This window comes from Marmota marmota, unplaced genomic scaffold, assembly GCF_001458135.2.
Source record: "Marmota marmota marmota unplaced genomic scaffold, marMar, whole genome shotgun sequence".
In the NCBI taxonomy this organism is placed as follows: domain Eukaryota; kingdom Metazoa; phylum Chordata; class Mammalia; order Rodentia; family Sciuridae; genus Marmota; species Marmota marmota.
Window position 1 is genome coordinate 201386 of NW_026000145.1, and position 16823 is coordinate 218208.

At 37.9% G+C, this 16823-nt stretch overlaps 1 long non-coding RNA gene across 1 annotated transcript in view; it reads left to right on the forward strand.

Annotated features, from left to right (window-relative positions):
* LOC125611454 overlaps nt 1–4175 on the forward strand; it is a 9964-nt gene extending 5789 nt beyond the window's left edge. Inside the window, exon 2 of the long non-coding RNA XR_007341635.1 lies at nt 4074–4175. This is a non-coding gene — a long non-coding RNA (uncharacterized LOC125611454). The remainder of the gene's footprint in view (nt 1–4073) is intronic.
* The last annotated feature ends 12648 nt before the right edge of the window (nt 4176–16823 follow it).

A 16823-nucleotide genomic window follows, 5' to 3' on the forward strand; every position in this document is an offset into this window, starting at 1 on the left:
AAAAAAAAAAAAAAAAAAATATATATATATATATATTTGAATCAGAGATTGAACCTGAAGTTCCTGAGCCCAGTATGTGTATGTTCCCCACGACCAGGCATGCTATTCCTTAACAAAAAAATTCGTCAAGGAAAATGGGGTGATAATTTGAAAGTATTTCCCATGGGGTGCTGATGTGAAGACCCTACTGACTGCTAGAACCCTGGAGTAATATCTCACATATTTCCTACATAATAAAATGAAACACTTACCTGCAAAGAAATAGCACCCAAGCCTAGGCCAATGGGCATCTGGAGAAATCTCACCAAAGCTGAGGGTTTGAGAATAAGGCCATTGCCTGGATCCCTGCAAACTTCCAATTCCCACCAAAACCCCAAAACTCTAATGTACAAAATTTAAAATACACTTCAGTTATGTGGGTCTGGGGTGTTATTACTCTGTAGATTTGTAGTGCTCTTGTAGGTTTCCAAGATCCCTCCTTTATGGGGAAGGACAATATTTACTGATCCCAACAATACATTGCCCTTGAACAATTTGTTATCAAGACATTTACAGTTTTGTTTCAATGTACAGAAATTTTGGATTCAATTATTATCTAAAATATAATAGTAGTGAAAATACAGTATGTTAAAAATTGTAAAATTTGTAGGGGAAAGAAAAATGAAAAGAAGAAAAACAAAGGGCATATACAACACCTCTATATTATATTATACAGATGACTCAGTCCTTCTATTTCATGCAAAATTCCTGGTTTCAATATATTGGGGATGTGAGGGCCAGAGGACAGAGGGGTAAAACAGAAAAAAAAAAAAAAAAACTAAAAGAAACCAGGGCTGTTGCTAGTTTTAGAGATCCATTTCTTTTCTGTTTCTCTTTTCATTCAATGGGTGGGGATGTCTGTTTTAAGCTGGTGTCTCTGGATCATGTAGGTAACCAGGGTGGGAAGTCTGGTCTTGGTGTAGTTTGTCTGGAAGCTGGTAGTGCCACCTGCCAGTCCCTGCAGAGAAATTGCATCTTGAATGTCTCTTTTTAGACAACTCATCTGATTTGAGCCCCCGTTATTGTCTCCCTCTCTTCCCTGGAGATTTCCCAGCTCCTAGTCTCTCTGTTAAGCTCCAAACTTTAGCTCTGTCTCCCTCCCACTTAGCTGTTCCCCACTGCAGGACCTCTCACAGCCATGCTCACATAGGTGGCAGGCTCTGGTCATGCTATGCATGTGCCCAACTGGCAGACCCATGAGCAACATAAAAAACAAGAAAAGAAAGTGTCCCAAAGAAATCAAGACAACACATCATTAGAATCATTGGCAGCCAGAGCAGAAAAAATGACAGAAAACGACTTCAGGATATACATGGTTAAAATGTTCTGTGAACTCAAGGAAGATATGAGAGAGCAAATACAAGCAGTGAAAGGTCACTTCCACAAGGAGCTACATAAACAAATCCAAGAAGCAAAAGATCCCATCAACAAAGAAATAGAGGTTCTAAACAAACAGAAACCCTTGAAATGAAAGAAACAATAAACCAAATTAAAAGCTCAAATGAAAGCATCATCAACATAGTAGACCACTTGGAAGATTAGACATCAGACAATGAAGATAAAATATATAATCTTGAAAAGAACATAGAGCACACAGTAATGATAATAAGAAACCATGAGCAGAATATTCAACAAATATGGAATATCATAAAAGACCAAATTTAAGAGTTATTGGGATAGAGGATGGCCTAGAGGCATAAATAAAAGGAATGAATGATCTATTCAATGAAATAGTACTAGAAAAATTTCCAAACATGAAGAATGAATTGGAAATTCAAATTCAAAAAAGCTTACAGGACACCAAATTAACAAAATCACAATAGATTCACACCAAGGCACATTATGATAAAAATGCCCAACATAGAAAATAAGGAGATAACTTTAAAAGCCATGAGAGAAAGGAATCAGATTTCATGTAGAGCAAAACCAATTAGGATAGTAGCAGATTTTTCAACATAGACCTTGAAAGCTAGAAGATCCTGGAACAATATACATCAAGCTGTGAAAGAAAATGTGTGCGAAATAAGAATCTTGTATCCAGCAAAAGTTTTGAAGATGCAGTAAAAACCTTCCACAATAAACAAAAGTTAAAAAAAAAACTTATATCTAGAAAACTAGCAATACAAAACATTCTTGGCAAAGTATTCCATTAAGAGGAAACAAAAAACAACAATAAAAGTCAGCTGAGGGAGGTAGTATACCCCAATAAAATAGAAGACATTGAAGGCATTGACAAATTTTTTAAGTCATATAATTGGCCAGCTTGAGTCAGGAAGACATACACAATTTAAACAGACCAATATCAAGTGATGAAATAGAAGAAGCCATCAGAAGCTTACAAGCAAGGAAGCCCAGGAAAGGATGGATACACAGCCAAGTTCTATGAGATCTTTAAAGAAGAACTACAAAAATACCAATACTCTTCAATTTATTTTAAGATATAGAGAAAGAAGTAGCACTTCCAAACTCATTCTATAAGGACAATATCACCCTGATCCCAAAACCAGGCAGGGACAAATGAAGAAAGAAAACTTCAGACCAATATCTCTAATGAACATAGATGCAAAAATTCTGAATAAAATTATGGCAAATTGAATACAAAAACATATTATAAAGGTCATGCACCAAGATCAGGTGGGGTTTGTCCCAGGGATATAGGGTTGTTTCAACATACAAACATCAATAAATGTAACTCATCACATCAATAGGCTTAAAAATCTAAGAATCCTATGATCATCTAAATAGATGCAGAAAAACCATTTGACAAAATACAGCACCCTTTCATATTCAAAACATTAGAAAAACTAGAGATAACCAGAACATATCTCAACATCATACTGGCTCTATACACTAAGCCTCAGGCCAACATCATTCTAAATGGAGAAAAACTAAAGGCATTCCCTATAAAAACTGGAACAAGACAGGGATGCCCTCTCTCACCATTTTTATTAAACATACTTCTTGAAACACTGGCCAGAGCAATTAGACAGATGAAAGAAATTAAAGGAGTAACTACAGGAAACAAACTTAAATTAGCACTATTTGCCAACAATACAATTCTATACCTAGAAGACACCAAAAGCACCACCAGAAAATTTCTAGAACTAAAAAAAATGATTTCAGAAAAGCTGCAGGATATAAAAATCAACATTTATTTAAAAAAGACATTTCTGTATATCATTGACAAAACGTCGAGAAGGAAATGAAAAAAAGTACCCCATTTACAGTAACTTCAGAAAAAAAAAGAAAAAAGAAGATAATTGGGAATCAACTTAACGAAAGAGGTGAAAGAAATACACAATGAAACCTACAGAACCCTAAAGAAAGAAATCAAAGAAGACTTTAGAAGATGGAAAGATCTACCTTACTCTTGCATAGGCAGAATTAATATAATCAAAATGACCATACTACCAAAAGCACTATGCAGATATAATGCAATTCTGATCAAATTCCCAATGACATTTCTCATAGAAATAGAAGAGCAATCATGAAATTCATCTGGAAAAATAAGAGACCCATAATAACTATAGCAATTATAAGCAGGAAGAGCAAAGCAGGTGGTATCACTATACCATTCCTTAAACTATATTACAGAGCAATAGTAACAAAAACAGCATGGTATTGGCACCAAAAAAGGCCGGTAGACCAATGGTACAGAATAGAGGACACAGAGACTAACCCAAAAAATTACAATTATCTTACATTATACAAATGTGCCAAGAACATGCATTGGAGAAAAGATAGCCTCTTCAACAAATGGTGCTGGGAAAACTGTCCATTTTCAAAAAAAAAAATTAAATTAAAACCCTAACTCTCACCATGTACAAAACTCAACTCAAAGTGGATCAAAGACCTAGGATTTAAACCAGAGACTCTGCATCTAATAGAAGAAAAAGTAGGCCCTAATCTTCATCACTTGGGGTTAAGCCACAACTTTCTTAATAAGATGCTTATAGCACAAGAATTAAAACCAAGAATCAAAAAATGGGATTAATTCAAACTAAAAAGTTTTTTCTCAGAAAAATAAATCTGAGGTGAACTGAGAGCCTACATCCTGCGAGTAGATTTTTACCCCTCACACATCAGATAGAGCATTAATGTCTAGTATATAAAGAACTCAAAATGCTACGCACCAACAAAATCAAATAACCATCAAATAATTGGCCAAGGACCTGAACAGACACTTCACACAACAGGATACATAATCAACCAACAAATATTTGAAAAAATGACCATCATATCTTGCAATTAGAGAAATGCAAATCAAAACAACTCTAAGATATCATCTCACTCCAGTCAGAATGGCATCTATCTTGAAGACAAACAACAAGTGTTGGCAAGGATGTGGGGTAAAACGTCCACTCATACACTGCTGGTGGAATTGCACATTGGTGCAGCCAATATGGAAAGTGGTATAGAGATTCCTTGGAAATCTTGGAATGAAACCACCATTTGACCCAGGTATTCCACTTCTTGGACTATTCTCAAAAGACTTGAAAATAGCATACTACAGGGTCACAGCCATGTCAATGGTTATAGCAGCACAATTCAGAATAACAGACAGTGGAGCCAACCCAGATGCCCTTCAGTGGATGAATGGATAAAAATATGGGGCATATATATACAATGGAATTTTACTCAGCAATAATAAAATCATGGCAATTGCAGGTAAATGGATGGTATTGGAGAAATGAAGTTAGTAAATCCCAAAAAACAAAGGTTGAATGGTTTCTCTGATATAAGGAGGCTGACTATAGTGGGGTATGGAGGGGAAAAATGGGAGGAATAGATGAATTCTACACAGGGCCGAGTGATTGGAGGGAAGGGGAGGAGGCAGGGGATTAGCAGTGATGTTGGAATGTAATGACACCATTATCCAAAGTACATGTATGAGACACAAATTGGTGCCAACATACCTTATATACAACCAGAGATATGAAAATTTGTGTTATATATGTGTATTAAGAGTGGTAATGCAGAAAGAAATGAGTACATATATAATGGCATAAATTAGCATGAACATACTTTCTATGCAGAGATACAAAAATTGTGCTCTATGTGTGTAATAAGGATTGAAATGCATTCCACTGTTGTCATGTATTTAAAAAATAAATATATATTTTTAAAGAAAGGTATTGGAACCCATTGGGGACACTATGAGCCTACATGGCTAAATATCTTGAAAACACAGAGCTGGAAGGGAAGATGCATGAACAACATGAGAAACCAAGAAAGAATATGCCCCAAACAAAGATGCTACATTATTAGAATTCATGGTCAGAACAGCAGGAGAAGTGGAAGACAAGGAGTGGAGGAAGCACATAATTTTCTGTGAATTAAAGGATGATATAAGAGCAAATACAGGCAGCAAAGGATCATTTTGATAAAGAGTTACATAAGCCAATACAGAAAGCAAAAGATTCCTTCAGTAAGGAGACAGAGATTCTGAACAAAAAAGATCCTTTAAATGATGGGAACAGTAAACCAAATTAAAAACTAAATAGGAAGCATCTCCAACAGAATAGATCACTTGAATGACAAAACCTCTGACACTGAAGGCAAAAATATATAATCTTGAAAAATAAAGTTGACCACAGTAAAGATGGTAATAAACCATGAGCAGACGATTCAAGAATTACGAGATAACATGAAAAGAACAAATTTAACAACTATTGGGATAGAGGAAGGCATAGAGGTCCAAACTACAGAAATGGACAATCTATTCAATGAAATAATACCAGAAAAATTTCCAAACATGTAGAGTGAATTGGAAAATCAAACACAAGGCGCGTACAGGACACCAAATGAACAAGATCACAACAGATCCACACCAAGGCCCATCATAATGAAAACACCTAGCATGCAGGAGAAGCAGAGTATTTTAAAAGCCACAAGAGAAAGGAATCAGATTACATATGGGGGAAACCAATCAGGATCTCTGATTTCTCAACTGAGACCCTGAAAGCTACAAGATCCTGCAACAACATATACCAAGCTCTGAAACAGACAGATGCCAACCTAGAATCGTACCTAGCAAAATGAAATTGTGATTAGCAATTAGATTTCGATTTAGATGTTATTTTTATAACAAAATAAAAACCTTCATCATACACAAAATTAAAAGAATTTACAAGTAGAAACCTGCACTACAGAATATCTTTGGCAAAATATTCCTTGAGGATGAAATGAACAACAATAAAACAATCAGAAAAGAGTAGTATCACTCTGAACAAAAAAACTATCAGAGAGAAACTGACTTTGTTAAATACCAAAAATAAACAAAAATAACTGGGAATAAAAATCTTGTCTCAATAATAACCCTGAAAGTTAAGTTCCAACTCAGCAATCAAAAAACAGGCAGATTGGATTTTAAAAAAGACCCAACAATATGCGGCTTCCAAGAGACTCATCTCATAGGAAAAGACACCCACAGACTGAAGGTGAAAGGTTGGAAAAATATATATCACTCAGGCTGGTGCTGGTGCTGGGGCTCAGTAGTAGAGCACTCGGCTAGCACATGTGAGGCCCTGGGCTCGATCCTCAGCACCACATAAAACTAAATAATAAAGGTATTGTGTCCATCTACAAAAAATAACTATTAAAAATCATACCACTCACATGGACAGTGGAGGCAAGCAGGGGTTTCCATTCTTATATCAAATAATGTAGACTTCAAGTGAAAATTAATCAGAAGGGATAAAGGAGGAACTTTCATACTGCTCAAGGGAACAATATACCAACAAGACATAACAATTATAAATATACACACCCCCAAAGCAATGGAGCATCTATGTTCAAACAGACTCTTCTCAAGATCAAGGGCCAAGTAGGCCACAACACAATACTTCTGGGTGACTTCAACACACCTCTTTTACTGCTGGATAGATCTTCCAAACAAAAGTCAAACAGAAACTATAGAACTCAATAATGCAATCAATAACTTAGATTTAACTGACATACATAGACTATTTCATCCTTCAACAGGCGCCTGTTGAAGGATGAAATAGTCTATGTATTCTACTTCCTTCTCAGGAACAAATGAATCCTTCTCTAAAATATAACATATGTCATGCCAAAAATGAACTGTAAGCAAATACAGAAAAGTAAATATACTACCCTTCATTCTACCAGATCATAATGGAACGAAATTAGAAATCAATGATAAAAATAGAAGCTACTCCTATATCTAGAGACCAAATAATATGCTAGTGAATGAACAATGGATTGCAGAAGATATCAAAGAGGAGATTTAAAAATTCTTAGAGGTGAATGAAAACACAGACACAACATATGAAAATCTCTGGGACACTATGAAGGCATTACTAAGAGGAAAGTTCATTGCATGGAGGTCATTCCTTAAAAAAAGAAAAAGTCAAATAAATGACCTAAAATTACATCTCAAAGCTCTAGGGAAAAAAATAATCAACACCAAAAGCAGTAAAGGACAGAAAATAATTAAAATCAGAGCTGAAATCAATGAAATTGAAACAAAAGAAGCAAATAATAATTGAAAAAGTGACTGGGAATGGAATCACAATTTGACCCAGCTATCCCACTCATTGGTCTATACCCAAAGGAATTAAAAACAGCATACTACAAGGACACAGCCACAATGTTTTTAGCAACACAATTCACAATAGCTAAACTCTGGAGCCAACCTAGATGCTCTTCAGTGGATGAATGGATAAAGAAAATGTGGCATTTGTACACAATGGAATATTACTCAGCAATAAAAGAAAATAAAATCATGGCATTTACAGGTAAATGGATGGCATTGGAAAAGATAATGCTAAGTGAATTTAGCCAAACCCAAAAAAACAAATGCTGAATGTTTTCTCTGATATAAGGAGGCTGACTCATAGTGGGGTAGGGAGGGGGAGCATGGGAGGAATAGATGAATTCTATTTAGGGAGAATAGTGGGAGGAATAGGGACGAGTAGGGGATTAGCAAGGATGGTGGAATATAATAGACATCATTATCCAAAGTACACATATGAAGACACGAATTGGAGTCAACCTACTTTATATACAGAGATATGAAAAATTGTGCTGTATATGTGTAATAATAATTGTAATACATTCCACTACCATATATTTTTATTTTTTTAAAAAAATTATCAAAATGGAAAGTTGGCTCTTTGAAAAAATAAATACATTTGATAAAACCTTATCCATGCTAAAATAGAGAAGGAGAGAAAAACTCCAATTACTAATATCCATGATGAAAATGGAAATATCACCATGAACACTAGAGAAATATAGAAGATAATTAGAAATTATTTTGAAAATTTGTACTGCAATAAAACAGAAAATATTGAAGTCATCAACAAATGTCGAGAATCATGTGATTTACCCAAACTGAGTAAGTTTAACAGATCATTTTCAAGCAATGAAATAGAAGACACCATAAAAGCCTACCAACCAAAAAAAGAGCCCAGGACTCAATGGATACAAGACCTTAAAAGAAGAACTAACACAAATACTCCTCAAATTATTCCATGAAATATAAAAAGAGAGAGAACTTCCAAACTCACTCTATGAGGCCAATATATCTTGATTCTAAAATCAGAAAAAGACCCAGCAAAGAAAGAGTACTTCAGACCAATACCTCTAAAAAACAAAAGCAAAAATTCTGAATAAAATTCTGGCAAATCAAATACAAAAACATATCAAAAAATTGGTTCACCATGATCAAGTGGGATTCATACCAGGGATGCAAGGTTGGTTCAACATACAGAAATCAATAAATGTAATTCATCACATCAGTAGACTTAAGGATAAGTATCTTATGATCATCTCAACAAATGCATAAAAATCATTTGACAAAAACAGCATCCCTTCATGTTCAAAACACTAGAAAAACTAAGGATAACAGGAACTTACCTCAATATTGTAAAGGCTATTTATGCCAAGTATCAGGCCAACATCATTCTAAATGGAGAAAAACTGAAGGCATTCCCTCTATAATTGGAAACAAGACAAGGATGCCCTCTCTCACCACTTCTATTCAACAGAGTTCTTGAAACACTGACTAGAGCAATAGACAGATGAAAGAAATTAAAGGAATAAGTATAGGAAAAGAAGAACTTAAACTCGCGTTATTTGCTGATGATATGATTTTGTACCTAGAAGACTCAAAAAACTCCACTAGAAAACTTCTAGAACTCGAATTCAGCAAAGTAGCAGGATAAAAAAAATCAACACTCGTAAATAAAAGGCATTTCTGTATATCACTGACAAATCCTCTGAGAGAGAAATGAGGAAAATTACCCCATTCACAATATCCTCAATAAAAAAGAAACTTGGGAATAAACAAGAGGTGAAGATTCTATACAATGAAAATTATGAAACACTAAAGAAAAATTAAAGACCTTAAAAGATGGAAATATTTAACATGATCTTGAAGAGGCAGAACTAATATTATTAAAATGAACCTACTACCAAAAGAACTCTTCAGATTCAATGCAATTCTGATCAAAATCCCAATGGCATTCCTTATAGAAATAGAAAAACAATCATGAAATTTATCTGGAAAAATAAGAGACCCAGAATAACTAAAGTAATCCTTAGCAGGAAAAGGGAGGCAGGTGGCATTGCTATCCAGACCTTAAACTATACTACAGAGCCATAGTAACAAAAACAGCATGGCACTGGCATCAAAACAGGCTGGTAGACCAATAGTACAGAATAGAGGACACAGAGACCAACCCACAAAATCACAATTATATTAGACAAAGGTGCTAAAAATATGCACTTGAAAAAAGATAGTATCTTCAACAAATGATGCTGGGAAAGCTGGAAATTCATATGCAGCAAAATAAAATTGAATCCCTCTCTCTCACCATGCATAAAAGTTAACTCAAAATGGATTAAGGATCTAGGAATTAAACCAGAGACTCTCCAAATAGAAGTAATAGTAGGCCCTCATCTCCATCATGTTGGATTAGGCTACAACTTCCTTAATAACACTCCTATAGCACAGGAATTAAAACCAAGAATCAACACATGGGATGAATTAAAACTAAAGATTTTTATTAAAAAAAAAAAAAAACAATAGAATAGAGAGCCTACTTTCTAGGAGCAAATTTTTACCCCTCATACATCAGAGAGATCACTAATCCAATCAATAAATGGGTCAAGGATCTGAAAAGACACTTCTCAGAAGAGGATATACAATCAATCAACAATTATATGAAAAAATGCTCATCATCTCTAGCAGTCAGAGAAATGCAAATTAAAACCACTTAAAGATACATCTCACTCCAGTCAGAATGGCAGCTATTATGAATACAAACAACAATAAGTGTTGGCGAGGATGTGGGGGAAAGGTACACTTATACACTGCTTGTGGGACTGCAAATTGGTACAGCCAATTTGGAAATCAGTATGGAGATTCCTTGGAAATCTGGGAATGGAACCACCATTTGACCCAAGTATTTCTCTTCTCGGACTATACCATAAAAAACCTTAAAAACAGCACACTACAGGACACAGCCAGGTCAATGTTTATAGTAGCACAATTCACAATAGCTAAACTGTGGAATCAAACTTGATGCCCTTCAGTGGATGACTGGATAAAAAATGTGGCTTATATACACAATGAAATGTTACTCATCATTAAAAAAGGACAAAATCATGGCACTTGCACGTAAATGTATGGAATTGGAGAAGATAATGCTAAGTGAAGTCAGCCAATCCTACCCACCCAAAAAATGCCGAATGTTTTCTCTGATATAAGGAGGCTGACTCAATGTGGGTTAGGGAGGGGGAGCAAGGGAGGAATAGATGAATTCTAGATAGGGCAGAGGGGTGGGAAGGAAAGGGAAGGCACAGAGGATTAGGAAGGATGGTGGAATGGGATGGACATCATTATACAAAGTGCATGTATAAAGACTTGAATTGGGTGTCAAGATATATTATTTACAAAGAGAGATGAAAAATTGTGATATATATGTGTATTAAGAGTAGTAATGCAAAAAAGTACATGTATAATGGCATAAATTGATGTGAACATACTTTATATACAAAAATATGAAAAATTGTGCTCTATGTGTAATAAGGATTATAATGCATTCCACTGTTGTTGTGTATTTAAAAAAATAATAAAAACCATCAAAACTAAATCATGATCTAAAAAACATCTAGAAAAGAAAGAAAGAAAGAAAGAAAGAAAGAAAGAAAGAAAGAAAGAAAGAAAGAAACTAAGATAAGATGCATGTCATGCTACACAACTGATATATCCAGTGGTCTGCAGGCTGAGGCAGGGGGATCACAATTGTGAAGCTGACCCCAGCAACTGAGTGAAACCCTGCCTAAATTTTTTTAAAAAAATAGGCAGTAGTAATTTTTAAAAATTAAGAAAAAAATTAAATTTTTAAATAAAAATTTTAAAAGGACTGAGGATATAGTTCAGTAATAGGACACCCTGGTTCCTATCCCCAGTTTCACAAAAGGAAAAAAAGAACCAAAAAAAAGTCCTTTTCAAAGTTACAGAAAAAAATTAAAATTTATGAATTGTCTATATGAAAACAAAAATTCTATTCCTCAAATGACTTCATTAAAGAGTACAAGGAGAAGTGACAGATGAAAGAAACAAATTGCCTCACCTTTAACCAAACTCGTCTAAGAAAGAAGGACAGAAACTATGAGAGAAACGCAGGCAAGACCCATGAACAGCCCCTTCAAATAGCAGGTATCTAAACGTCCCTTTATCACAAAGCAATCAACGTCTTTAGAAAGGAGGAACTGTAAATGAAGTCACATTGTACACACAAATTGAAACAGTGTTGAAGAACATGTAGGATTATCATGAAGGTCCACAGAAACAGATGTGGACACTACTGCACCTGTTCATATGGGGACACAGCACGCTCCTCCAGAGCCGAGACCCGGGGTCTGGTGAAAGATGATGTCCATTTGGGAATGGATAAATAATAAACTATGGAAAATAACCATTTCTGGCAATCAGCCACATTTTGTTTGCCATATTGCATACAGTTTGACAAACACTATGAAATACCATGTCAGTTTTATATAGCTGACACATAAATGTCACATTTCACATATAAGCATACTTAAATAGTACATCTGCAGAATTGGAAAAAAAAAATACAAATACAGATCAGCACATAAAAGACTGAATTATACATGCTGGGTATAGATGATAGGACTCCTCATTATAAAGAGGACAGATTTCCTCCGGTTCATATGTTAACACCCCATCAAAATTTCACATTGATTTCCTTTTCATTAAAGAAGGGACCAAACTAAATATTTTGAAAATTCTCTTGGAAGGTTAAATTGATATGAAATTAGCCAAAAATTCTGAACTCTAAGAGTAAAAGCAGGAGCTATCATTACCAGGCACTAATGCATGTTATAAAATTATCATATTGCAGTAATTTGAGAACCAAACAAAATCACAATGCAGAAATTTCATAGATGACTCCATATGTATGTAAATGTCAATTTTATTATGAAATGCAATGAAAAGGCCTGGATAAATGCAACCATATCCAACAGAGGATTTGATGTGAATAAACAAGACAACCCAACATGAAGGAGGTGTGGGAACTGGAGGCACGGAGCACTGGTTGGGCTTGGTTGAAGGACGTGTGTGGTAGTGGATTATACTCCAGCACCCCAAAGAAGCACATATTGAGGAGGATGATTTTTCAAAATTATACCAGAATAGGAGGCTCCTGGATTCTCTCCACACATGGATACAACAAATAAACACCTACTTCTGTTTTGAGTTTCTCTTAAATGAATTATACATGGATTGAGAGATCTATACATTGGACCACTGAGAAAATCTCTACCATCCGAAGGGCAGGCAAAGTTGGGGGACACGTGGGCATTAGTCTTGCCTTGAGCAATGTGCCACATAATTGGTAAAGAATACCCCAATTCAATGTCACCCAGAGTAGAGGTAGACTGATTGTGGTCACAAATGGAGCACATTGGACACTAAATGATTTGTAGCTGGAAACACAATTTGTCTGGTGCTCATAGAAGAAAGAGCTGGATATACACAATTATCAGGATGAGAGAAAAGGTTTTCTATGGCTGTGGTGGGTCATGGCTTTTATCAATGGGCAGGGCAGAAGGTGAGTGGTATCAAGGGTCCCAGTTTATCCCTAGAAGGGATTTGCCAGCATGATCTGCAAACTGTGGTTGCTAACAGTTGAGCTCCTCCCTAGCCAGTCCCTAAGGGTAGAGAGGACAAATGCAGTCCACCCAGCAGCCCTGCCTGAGCCCTCTCCCCCCTACCTCAGTAATAACTCCAGGCCTGTCCAGTTCTTTCTGGAAGGAGTATGTCCAGGCACTCAGGGTCCCAACATGTTTTCCCATTCCATGGACTCCATCCTAACTCACCAAGCTTTGGTAGCAATGGCAACAGTTCATGTGCATATCTCCCTGGATCACAAAGGAGGGGCTTTGCATTAGGTGCAAGCATTTTCACAGACTACGATCCCCCCAAGGAGTGAAGAATAAAGGGTCAAAACCACAGCTCCCTGTTTATTTCTAGAATAGGCTCACACCACCTTCTTGCAGTGAACACAGTCATCCTGGGTTCTAACCAATTGTATCAGGAATTCAGTCACCAGCCAAGTAGGAGACCTTATGCAGCCTGAGCCCAGCTGTGGGAAAGGCTCCCATCAAACACGTGAAGGAACTAGTCCTCCAATGACATGGGTATGGAGAAAGAGACCCACTCACAGGGGCTAGAATATAAGCTTAGTGCAGCCATTTTTAAAAATAGCATGGAGTTCTTTAACAGCTAACAGAGTAACAACCACTCTAGATGCATTTCCAAAGGAACTTGATCCAGTGTGTTAATAAATGTCTACATGCACATCGCTGTTCCAGGATCCACAGGAGCCAGGATGCGGGAACATCTGAAGTGGCTACTGGATAAGGAGACTCCTCCCAGCCACAGGGCCATCACCTACTCCCCTGAGAAACTACTTCCCCTAAATGCACCTGCTCATAAGTCAATAGGTGGCTGATATTTACCAGACGCTCAAGAGACCTCAGATATGCCAGGTGTCGGATCCTCATGTCAGGCATAGCCAAAACAGGACCCTGAAATTCTCAACCCCTAGGACATGCAGTCCACAGGGAGGACACTCAGCCCAAAGACATTCTGAGAAGGTGTCTGGCCTGGGAGAGTACACATGCACGTGCGCGCGCGCATACACACACACACACACACACACACACACATTTTTACAAATGTCAAGTGGTTTTTGGTGTACTTTTCTCTCATGTGAAGTGCTTATGAACAGAAAACAAAACCTTTGTTTCTTAATTTATTACAGTGGGGAGGAAAAACTGTGGCTGGAATTGGGGACAAGGGACTGAAATTTGAGGAATTCATTGATACATGAGTAAAGGTTTTGTCTGGGAGACAGGGTTCTGGATCTGACACTTTGCTTCCCTTATATTTAAAACATTCAGGGGGACCCAGGCAGGAGGAACACACCTGTAATCCCAGCCACTCAGAAAGCTGAGGCACAAGTTCAAGGCCAGACTCAGCATCCATCTCAAGAAAAATGATAAAAAGTACGAGGGATGTAGCTCAGTGGGAAAGGACCTCTAAGTTCAATGCACTATGCCCCTGTACCCCCCAAAAAGAAAGAAAAGCTCAGGGGGAAAAATCCTGAGACCCCTGCAGATCCAAGACCTCTTGGGTAGGAAAGGGCCCATGGAGTTGTGGTTCTCACGGTCTCGACACTCTGAAATCCACAACAGAAGAAATTCAGGGAGGAGACTTGAGCTGCCAATTTGTACAGGAGATACCCATGTGTTCCATAATAAGAATAAAAAGAATCCAACATCTTTAGAAACCCAAGAAATGTAAACTAAAACCCTATCTGAGAGAAAATGAAATAGTTTCAATGAAGATAGGAAAAAAAAGAATTCTAATAAACTTAAGGAGTTTAAGTGCTTCTTAACTATTTGTGGAAACTGTTTTGCCATTAAAGACACTTGATAGTCCCCCACCAGAGTGACTTACTCAAATCAGATCATAGGACCAGGATAATTCATTAATAGTCATGGGATATCCAGCTTAAAAATAGTACAAAATACCATGGGTAAGTTTTACAGGGTGCCATATGCATGTGGTATTATGTATAATTATGATGCACTAATAAACAATCCAGCATGCTTACTCTTAATGGAAGCATCCAGTCCTAAAATTCAACCACAAAGTTAAATATATGTAAACTTAACCAAGAAACTTTTGAATTATAAGAGCAAAAAATTATAAGAGAAAAAAAATAATAAGAAGTTATTACCTAACACGTGCATTGTGAAGCTGTACTGTTACAATTGTCATCAAGGAATCATGACGTCAACAGAGTCCACCCATGAACCCACGTGGATGTAAAAATCATACACTTAATTGCAACGGAAAAGTCATTATAAATCAAACCCTAACCAGGCCAATCTCAGCAACTTAGCTAGACCCGTGGACAGAATATAAACAAAAAACTACCAGGGTCAGAGCTGAGTGGAAAAGCACCCTTCAGTTAACTACAAAACAAAACAAAACAAAAAACAAACAAACAAACAAACAAAAAAAAAAAAAACCAATAAACTCCACAAAACTAGCTCAGGAATAAGCAGGGTCCCTGTTCACTGCAGCTCCCCTCCCGCAGGAAAACGGTGGATGGAGATTTGATTTTTTTTTTTTGGGGGGGGGGGGTACTGGGCATTGAACTCAGGGGCACTCGACCACTGAGCCCCATCCCCAGGCCAATTTTGCATTCATTTCGAGGCAGGATCTCCCTGAGTCTCTAATTGCCTCAGCCACTTGCAGAGGCTGGCCTTGACCTCACAATCCTTCTCCATCAGCCCCGTCCCAGCTGCTGGGAATGACAGGTGTGTGCCATCTCCCGACTTGGAGATTGGATTTTTCTTCTAGTGGTTCCCACCTGTCAATCACCACAGCCCTTTAAGATGCAGGGCTGCCTCTCTCATCTGCCAAATAAGGACTCCAGCATGGGCTGAGGCTGCCACAGGGGATGGAGAGGCTGCAAGGGGTCTCCTCCACTGTCAAGCTCCCCACCCGGCTGGCCCGGGGGACTGAGGGGTGTTCTCCTCCATGGGATCAGGCCTGCGGACACAAAGAGGACCCAGAGTCAGGGTTGGCAGCTTGGATTCCCTCAACAGCCAGTCTCGCAGGACCGCCTCCCTGCCCGACCTGTCTCCCGAGCCTCCTAGTCCAGGCACCAGGTGCCAATGCACTCTCACCATTTCCTGGTGCCCAGCAGCCAAGCCTGCCCTGGGGATCTTCGGCTCCTGCATGGCAGGGCCACCTGGGATCCTGGGCATGGAGTGAAGCCTGAAGTCCAACTGCAAGAATCCTGGAACCTCCAACCGCAGAGAAATAAATCCCATTCCGAGCGCGGAAGCCCGCCCCCTGGTCGCTAGCTGCGCTCAGGATTGGACAGCGCTCAGCACGGGGTCTTTTTATTGGACAGGGAGTCACTCAGTCTCCGCTCCCCGCGCCCAGCATGAGCCCAGGGAGCCTTCTTTCTGAGTGACAGGGGGGTGATATCCACTCCAGGCAAGAAGGAGGCCAGAATGGCAGGGTTTGGGTGCAGCTTTTTTCTTTTTTGTTTTCCTTTTGAGGTCTGGGCTTTGGGTCAGGGTTAGGGTGACCCGAATTCTAAGTTCTGTTGGGTTTTGATGCTAGGAAATTGAAGTCATTTCTTGAAAGTTTCACCACCTGGGCCTCCTCCTATAATAAGACCACCCAGAGTGTCTTCTGG